The sequence below is a fragment of the Mastomys coucha genome, unplaced genomic scaffold (genome assembly GCF_008632895.1).
Source record: "Mastomys coucha isolate ucsf_1 unplaced genomic scaffold, UCSF_Mcou_1 pScaffold12, whole genome shotgun sequence".
Taxonomy (NCBI): domain Eukaryota; kingdom Metazoa; phylum Chordata; class Mammalia; order Rodentia; family Muridae; genus Mastomys; species Mastomys coucha.
In genome coordinates, this window is record NW_022196894.1 from 59,293,196 (window position 1) to 59,302,903 (window position 9,708).

A 9,708-nucleotide genomic window follows, 5' to 3' on the forward strand; every position below is an offset into this window, starting at 1 on the left:
ACTCAGAAATCCACCTGCCTCTGCCTCCCAAGTGCTGGGATTAAAGGCGTGTGCCACCACCGGCTGGCTTGGGCTTTCCATCTTTAACTTCTCTATGACTTTTAATATGAAGGGGTGTTGTATTTTGTCAAATGCTTTTTCAGCATCTAATGAGATGATCATGCGTTTTTTCTTTGAGTTTGTTTATATAATGGATTACATTGATGAAATTGTGTATGCATCCATGCATACTTGTGATGAAGCCTACTTTTGATATGTTCTTGGATTTTGTTGCAAGAATTTTATTGTGTATTTTTGCATCAATATTCATAAGGGAAATTGGTCTGAAGTTCTCTCTTTGTTAGGTCTTTGTGTGGTTTAGGTATCAGCATAACTGTGGCTTCATAGAACAAATTAGGTAGTGTTCCTTTTGTTTCTATTTTGTAGAATAGTTTGAAGAGTATTGGTATTAGGTCTCTTTTGAAAGTCTGATAGAAATCTCCAATAAACCCATCTGGTCCTGGACTTTTTTTGGTTGGAAGACTTTAAATGACTGCTTTGATTCCTTTAGGAGTTATAGGACTGTTTAGATGGTTTATCTGATCCTGATTTAACTTTCATACCTGCTATCTGTCTATATAATAATACATTTCATCTAGATTTTTCATTTTTGTTGTATATAGGCTTTTGTATTTGAATCTGATGGTTTTAAAAATTTCTTCAGTTTATGTTGTTATGTCTTCTTTTTCATTTCTGGCTTTGTTAATTTGGATACTGTCTCTGTGTGATCTCTGTTTACTCTGGTTAAGTATTTATCTATCTTGTAAATTTTCTCCAAGAACCAGATCCTGGTTTTATTGATTCATTACCATAAGCAGGCACCAAACTAAGACACTATTGCCAATTCCAAGAGATGCTTGCTGACAGGGGCCTGCTATAGCTGTCCCCTGAGAGCCTTGGCCAAAGCCTGACTGCTACAGATATAGATGCTTGCAGACAACCAACAGACTGAGCATGCGAACCCCAATGGGATTAGGGGATGGACTGAAGAAGAGGAAGGGGTTTGCAACCTCATAGGAAGAACAACAATATCAACCAAACAGACCCCCCAGAGATCCCAGGGATTAAATCACCAATCAAAGAGTACACATGTGGGGACCCATGGCTCCAGTTGCATATATAGCAGAAGATTGCCCTATCTGGCATCAATGGATAGGAGGACCTTGGTTCTGTGAATGCTCAATGGCCCAGCATAGGGGAATACTCTTAGCGTGAGGGGTTAGTAGGTGGATAGGGAAGCACTCTCATAGAGGCAAGGGGAGGAGGGATGTTATAGAGGGTTTGGGGAAAGGAAACCAGGAAGGAGGATAACAGTTAAATGTAAAAAAAATAATATAACCAATAATAAGATAAAATATACTACCCCCAAAATACCCAATAATCTAAGAAAAAACAGCAACTCAATAACTGAATTGATGCGTACAGAAAAATAAAAATAGGCCCATACTTTTTCCCCTGCACAAAATTGAACCCCAAGTGGATCACAGACCTTAACACAAAACCAGGTATGTTGAAATTGATAGAAAAGAAAGTGGGGAAGAATGCTGAGCTTATTGACAGAGGAAAGATTTTTTCTGGACAGAACACAATCATTTTGGTTAACTCTAAGCAAGAGAAAGATATGTATGCTAAGAAGTTTAAAACATTTAAAAAATATTAAAGAAGATATTGAAAGATGGAAATATTCCCCTATCTTCATAGAATTAATTTAGTAAAATGGGCCATCCTACATTTTCAGACATGGCACAGTTGTCTCTATTCTGTCAAAAATGGCAATCAACTCATTCAGTGCAATCCCTATCACTTGCTAACGAAATTTGCTACATAAATTAAAAGTACATACACACACACACACACACACACACACATTCACAACAAAACAAGAATGCTAAAACTAATCTTAATAATGACATAACTGGTAAAGATATTAATATCTCAGACCCCAAATTTTTACTACAGGGCTATAGTAATAAAAATAACATGTTATTGCACAAAACCAGATACATCAATAAAACAAATTGAAGACCTAGATATAAATCAGCACACCTGTGGACATGTGAGTTTTTATAAAGAAGAAATTACCCACTAGATAAATAACAGATTCTTCAATAAGTGGTGCTGATTAAACTGGATGGCTGCACATAGAAGAATCCAAATAGAACCATACTTTTCACATTGCAAAAAAATGCAGGTCAAATTGGATCAAAGACCTCAACATAAATCCAGATACATTGAACATGATAGAAGGGAAAGTGAATAGCCTTCAACTCACTGACATAGGAAAGAACTTTATGAACAAGATGCTGATAGTACAGGCACTAAGAACAACAATCAATAAAACAAACCTCATGGAACTGAAAAAAATTAAGAAAAATAAGCATAAAACTGTTTCTTTAAATTCCAAATTCATTATCTAAAAAGAATTAACAGCTAATCATCAAATAGGAGAAAGTGTTCATACAATATTGACTTTCAGAAAGACATTAGAGGTTGTTAAGTGAATAGTATGGAACAATAAAACAAGTAGATATTTAAAGTGGTTTTGAGAAGAAACATGTAACATTGTAACTCCTGACCTGTCAAAATTGCTATCTCAAATGACTAGAAGGAGTGAGATGGAGACTATATTTGTTTTGTGAATCAATTACTAAAGTGAATGAGAATGATAGAAATTTATAGTCTTCATAGGTTTTGTGCCTTGAATTTTTATCAAATTTCATATCTTTTTCTTTACAGCCAAATAAATAAATTTACGGATGAGTAGCAAAGTATAGATAAATACTCATTTTTTAAAAAAAGTTCCTAGAATCTCAACTGAGCTTACTAGTCATGAAATTCACATATTTAGTATTTTTACATCAATAATCAGTAAATATTTTATTATTACTTCATGTCCATTCACATCCTAATTCCTCTTGTAATCTTAATTAAGAACTCATTCTCTGCATTCTCATATCAAATAATGGAATGTTTGGTTATTATTAATCAATTGATACTGTTTTTAATTATCCAATACAGATTAGAATTAACCCAGAAAATAACATTATTTTTGTGACAATGATGTCAAGCATTATTGCTGCAATAAGAATAGTAGGAAACAAAAACTAACCTTTTGATTATTTTCTAATTAAATTCATGTCTTTTATTAAATGATGTCGGTTGTAATACAAGGATACAAAAAATATTTTCTCACAAGTTACTGGAATAATGGACTGTATTTCAAATGTCCAAGTAAGACAAACTATTATATTTTTAAAATCATACAAGCTAGTTTTACTAAATATAAATTTTACTTTGTTCCCAATGTAAATATTACTCTAATTTTAATATACATATGAAAAATAGATATTTTGTAGGTGAAGTAGTGAATAAAACTATTCTAAATATCTGGATCTACTTTCAGGCATGTTTCTCTTTATGATAATAAGCTTTGAATTTAAAAACACATTCTTAACTATAAGTTTATTTGAAGATAGATAAATATGAAGGGTTTTATTGCCAGAATAAAAATAAACTGATATTTGTATTAGCCTAAATACACAAATAGCATTACATTCTTGTTTGAATTCTATTATATAACAGAAAGAACTTGGTTTTATCAAAGTTATTTTCAAACTGGTACAGCAAAAATTTGAAATGTAATTTTAATATGTACTTTTTAATTGTTGAAACTTTATTAATTATTCTTGGATATAGTTATGCCTTCTGTTTGAATGCTTTTATTTAGAATGGAACTAAAATACTTTTTTCACCATTCCTCTCTCCAACATCTCTCTACTATGCTAGCTCAACATTTCTCATACATGTAGCACTCTCAAGTTAATAGACTCCTTTTATTTCATTATATTTATCACACATACACACACATGCACACAAATACACACACATATGAGAGAGAGAGAGAAAGAGAGAGATAGCACAAAGTTAAAGATTATGGCTACCACTGGAAAACTTTTACCTACATTTGTGCAATCCTATTATGATTATAGACGATGATTCAACTTACTATTCCAAAGTTCTTTTGTTATAACTCAAATTGCACAATTTGTCATAAAAAGCACTTTCATATTTATAGCTGTAAGAATTATTAATAATAAACCAACTGAGCAAAAGTCATATGAACTCAGACAATGAAGCATCACACACAGGTCTTATATTAGTCTGCAACAAGTCCCCTCTGTATGTATTAATGGCTTTTAGTTTACTGTTTTTACTTTAGTTTAGTTTACTCCTGAGTGTGTGAAGAAGTAGGTCTTTGATTTTAATGCCTTCCTCTTGGGATTTTTCTTTCTGTTGCTTCTCCTTATTCAACATTGATTTGATCATTTTGTTTTATTTCGTTATAATTTATTTCATGATTCCTTTGGTTAAAAAATAAAATCTGTTTTAAAGATGAGATAACTTGAAATATTAAATTATCTTGCTAAAATAATCATTACAAATAATTTTCTTCGAGTGGATATGAATGTGTTGTTTTATTATACTAGCATCTTGGATTCAGGAGATGAAGAACTTCAGTCTTATATACATACAAATACACACAGGTATTTAAAACATATGTTTAATATGGCTTATGCTGCTGGAAACAAATTGTCAAAGTATCAGTCTTAAAATGAAAGGGAACTAAGAGGAATCTCCAAATTGCTTATATGTATAGTTTAAATTATACTTAATAAAGTTGAGGATAGAGTGAAGTTTTCCCAGGATTCTTTCCTTCAAGTCCAGTCAAAGACAAAGATCATACTACATTTGAGAGACTGTGATCCTTATTGAGGCACTCAAAGAAAAGAAGCCACTGGGAAAGGAGGAAGCTTAGACATTAAATAATCTTCACTTCACTCCCTAGACATAATCCTTTAGTCCACCTACTAATTTTGAAAGTACAAGCATGACTTGACCATGTAGACTAACTTAGCAAAGAACTACCTAATATAGACCAAGATGTCATGAGGAGCTGAAAGTCTTATTGAGTTTTATCCTATTCTGACCCCAGGACATGGTTTACACTGCCTGATGAATGTCAATACAAACTGCTTCCTTTGAATACATTCTAATCCTCATTTCCATTATTCATCTTATTTTGAAAGTGACAGAAGAGCAGCTAAACCATCCACCTGAAATGATGATGGGAGATTTGAAGTCATGACATGATTTTTCATTTGTTTTCTATCTGTTGTTGCATATTGAAGCAAGTGTTCAGATATTGACAGTGACAAAACCTAGTGTTTGGGAGGTAGGCAGCATATCTAGCCTAGCACATTTCCCAGCAATTGCTGCCATTTGATAAGTAACTCCATATGGACTGGAAGTAAAGCACTAAATCAATATGTCTTCTTCATGCCAAGCCATGATTCATGGCAATGTCTAATGCTGTAACTCATTGCTACTAGATTTTAGAAAATATACCTGTTTTCCTCAATCACAACAAATCCTTCAATTTATTCTCTCACTGTGTTATACCAGGCTTGGTACTTCAGTCTTGCCACATTGAATGAGAATTGTTTTTCATCAGTTATCTACTTATAATCATAACAGAGTTTGAAGGGGCTTTAAAGGTCATGCAGTCTCACTTTTCACCACATTCACACCATCCCTAAATGACAGTCATATATCTGGATTCTGCTTGAATAGTTCCAATGACAAGAAGCTGACTATTTGAGATGCAGCTTTTTCTATGCTTGGATAGCTTTCATTGCTGGACGTCCTTCCTTATGTTGAGTGGAAATTTATTAACTCCATTTTCCACATCTTGGTTCTAGTTCTTCTACCATATATGACAATAATTTTGATTTTATATGATTTTATTAACCCTTACTACTCCAATATTTTAATAATGCCCATAGCGTTTTAGGATTATATTTTATAAACACATAAAATTATTTTTACTATATGAGGTAGTTGGACTTTTACACAGTAGTTCTATGTGAAAATCAAAATGTAAAATGGAACTTTTAGAGTGGGCTTAGAATATTAAAATAAAAGAACTATTCAGAAGTCTTGACTAATGTACTGATTCTCCTTTGGCTCCAAGGTAGAATCCGTTTCTAAGTAGATATTTCTGAGAAAGAAAAAGAAACAAACAAACAAAAATACATTTCCCTTTATGCATAAGTGGCATTACTTATATAGTTTTAAACTCTACACTTAAGGATGACATAGAAACTAAGAGACTTGAATTAAATTTATATTAGTAACCATTGTTTTCTTTTTCTTTCTACATTTGAAAATGTGAGCAGAGTGTAAGGAATATTCAGAGTAGCATAATGCTTGTGTATCGATCACTTAGTAAACAATTTATGAACACATGTGTTCATAGTGAATCCTGTAACAAGAGAACTACCTCTTTTGGAACACCTCCCCCTTGTGCCACCATGCACAATTCACTCTCCTACCTCTAGTTCATCAAATCTCCCAATATTTTCTCAAATATAACTACCAGTAGTCACACTACTCCTAGTCTGAAAAATCACTCCTAATACTGATTCCAGAGTTTGTTTCTTCACCATTAAAAACATAGTTTAATAAACAATAGTTGTAATTTTTTTTACAAGACACGGGATTCAATGTGCACTATGGAAATAACTCTAGCCACCGGGCTTAATCTTAGACTACATACTGCCTAGGATCCTCCTTTTTAAAATGGTAATATCTTATTGTGTTTTCACTAGTTGATCCACTTTTAATGTTATCACATTTTATTATGCATCTAAATTTCTGCAGACGTTCCGACTTTAGAAATGGATTTCATGTGTGTACTTGAATGTAATTGGCATTAGATTTACTGTCAAACAGTAAACATTCAAGTCTATTAGAAATTTTAATACCCTAGTAACATTTTGTGAATATCCTCGAATTCCAAACAGTGTTAATATTTTCTGACTAATGGTCTTATATAAAAATTTTCAAAGAATATCAATCAAAAATTACCCCTCACTTCACATATAACTCTTAGAAAACAATAGTATTAAATGAATTATGTAAAATCAAATGGACAATTATTTCAGGAGGTTTTATGCCATAGTAAGTGAATATAGCAAAATATATTTAAAAAATTTTATGTGAGGATGATATGATTTTTTGATCTTCAAAACAATACTTTTATTTCACTTGTACTCATTAGAATTAAGGCTTATTAATAAAATACCAAACAACAGAGAGTAATGATACTTATAAAATAACATGATTGATTTCTCATGATAACAAACCCTTACAATATACACAACTTTTAGAGATCACTTTTGCATAGAGAGCAGTGTCAACATTAATTTGGAGTTCTTTTCTTAGCTACAAGATCTTAAAATAAATGTATTTTCCTTTGCATTACTCAAGCTATAGTGTGAAATGAGGTTTTGGATAATGGGTAAAATCTCCCCCTAGAAAAGAGCAGCTGTTTACTCTAGGTGATGTCAATATATTTATACAGCTATTACATCATTGTCCAAGGTAATCTGTGTGCTGCATCTTGCCCATGCAGTGCAAACAGTAGGACATTATTTATGTTGCACGATGACTTTGAAAGTGACTCCAAAATCCTTTTAAATTTATTAATTTAGAAACACAAATGCAGTTTCTGTTCTGCTTCTATGTTGGACCCATTTTTAGTACTTCCTGTAAAAGGGAAAATAAATGATAGTAGGGAAGTTTCTGAAATTATTTGCAAGAATTTTGTAATATATAAACAAAACAAAGGAGAATTATAACCATCTTCCATGGTTCTCAATTCAGGCTGACAGACTGTCAGCTTTCAAGACAATTTAAAGGTATGTGTAATCATTTCCATCAAAAATTTAATTGAAATTTGAAGGAGATGCTTCAATAGAAAAACACTTATTCTATTTATATAAGTACCAGATTTCAAGTCCCCAACAATTACATTAAAAACAAATCTAGGTATGAAAGCATGCCTGTTTCCTCAGCTATTGAGTAAGAACATATAGAGTAATGTAGATATCAGGAGTTTTCTGGATAACCAGTTTAACCAAAATTGTGAACTTCTGATAGAGTGAAAAGAGCTGCTTCAACATATGATGGCTCAGAATACAGGATGATCCCTAATTTGATATCATTGGAGACAAGTTCATGCCCAGGAAGCACATACACAAATACAAACAAAGGACTATAGTACACCTACACCCCCACCACACACATACCACATGTAAGAGAGAGAGAGAGAGAGAGAGAGAGAGAGAGACAGAGAGAGAGAGACAGAGAGAGAGAGACAGAGAGAGAGAAAGAGAGAACATGTTGAATAAAATGGACATAACTGAAGGGTGAAAGTGGAGTAAGGATACGAGTGGCCTGCTTATAATAAATTGTTATCAGAAACTTCTTGAGAACCTGGTAAAAAAGTAAGTATGCCTCTGTGATTTCTGTTAGTTATCTCTCAGAAGATAAATATGCTTTTATTCTTCCAGTGTTTTAATACCATGGACTTCAGAATTAATCAACACTGTCTCAAAGAACCCCCCCAAAAAAATCAAAGTTGGCATTATACCAACTAGTGATATTTTAAGAAAGTTATAGACCTGGGTTCTCATGACAACAAATATTTTCTTCAGTGTCCTATAGACTTACTTGGCAGAGTTCAGGACTTGCCTGCTTATGAAATAAGTTGAGCAGTTAACAAGGAAGCATCTTCACTCTAATGACTCAGAAAATTAACACTGACTCTCATCTTGTTGTGGTATTTGTAAATTAGGACATAGTAATAACAAGACATGACCAAACATCTCTTTTTCTACCTCTTGATGGACTTTGAATTGTAGCTTCTGACAAAGAAGAATAACAACAATTTATCTGTGATTTTCACTATTTTTTATATTTGTGAGAGTATAAACTAGTTAATTTTGTCTTTTACGTGTTTCATATATTATAGACAAATGTAACTTTTATTTAATTTTGTGATTATTCAAATATTATTTTCTAGTAGAGTTAATACAAAATAATAGTTTAATTTTTGGAAAAAGTATTCACATATATGTATATTCTCCTTTATTTTGTATTATTATTTTCTTTTGTTGTAAATTGATTTTCTGTGTAGAGTAATTTTAATCCAGCAACACAGCTTCTCTGTCAAGGGATCACAAAAACTTGAATGCAGACCGGACACATACCTTTAATCCCCCAGCTGGGATATAAACTAGAACACACCTTTAACTCCAAATAATGACAACTGGTTGTTTGACAAACAAATTGGTGAATTAGAGAAAGATTTGACAGAACATAGAACATACAGGAAAGAGAAACTGCTTTCTTGTGAGCACTACTGAGAAAGAGAAGTGGGGTAGAAGGAGGGGATTGAGAGAAGTTCAATTCCATTCAATTCAGTTCAATTCAGTTTAGTTTAGTTGAGTGCAGTTGAGTGCAGTTGAGCTCAGTTCAGTTCAGAGCAGAGCAGGTAAATTTGGAGCAATTCACTTTTTGGAGTTCAGAGGCAGTCTTTCCAAGCAGAGCAATTCAGTTGGAAGCCATGAGAAGCCAATTTGAATCAGTCAGACTTGCAGAAGTTTAGACTGTAAGGAAGCTAGTAGATGCCAGGCTTAGGCCAAAGCACAGTTAGATACAAACACTGTGGGCTCAGCCCAACCTCTGTATACAAAATTTCAGATTGGCTTTCTTCTCATCCCTTCCTTTGAGCAAATTAAAAGCAACATTTACATTTATATTTCT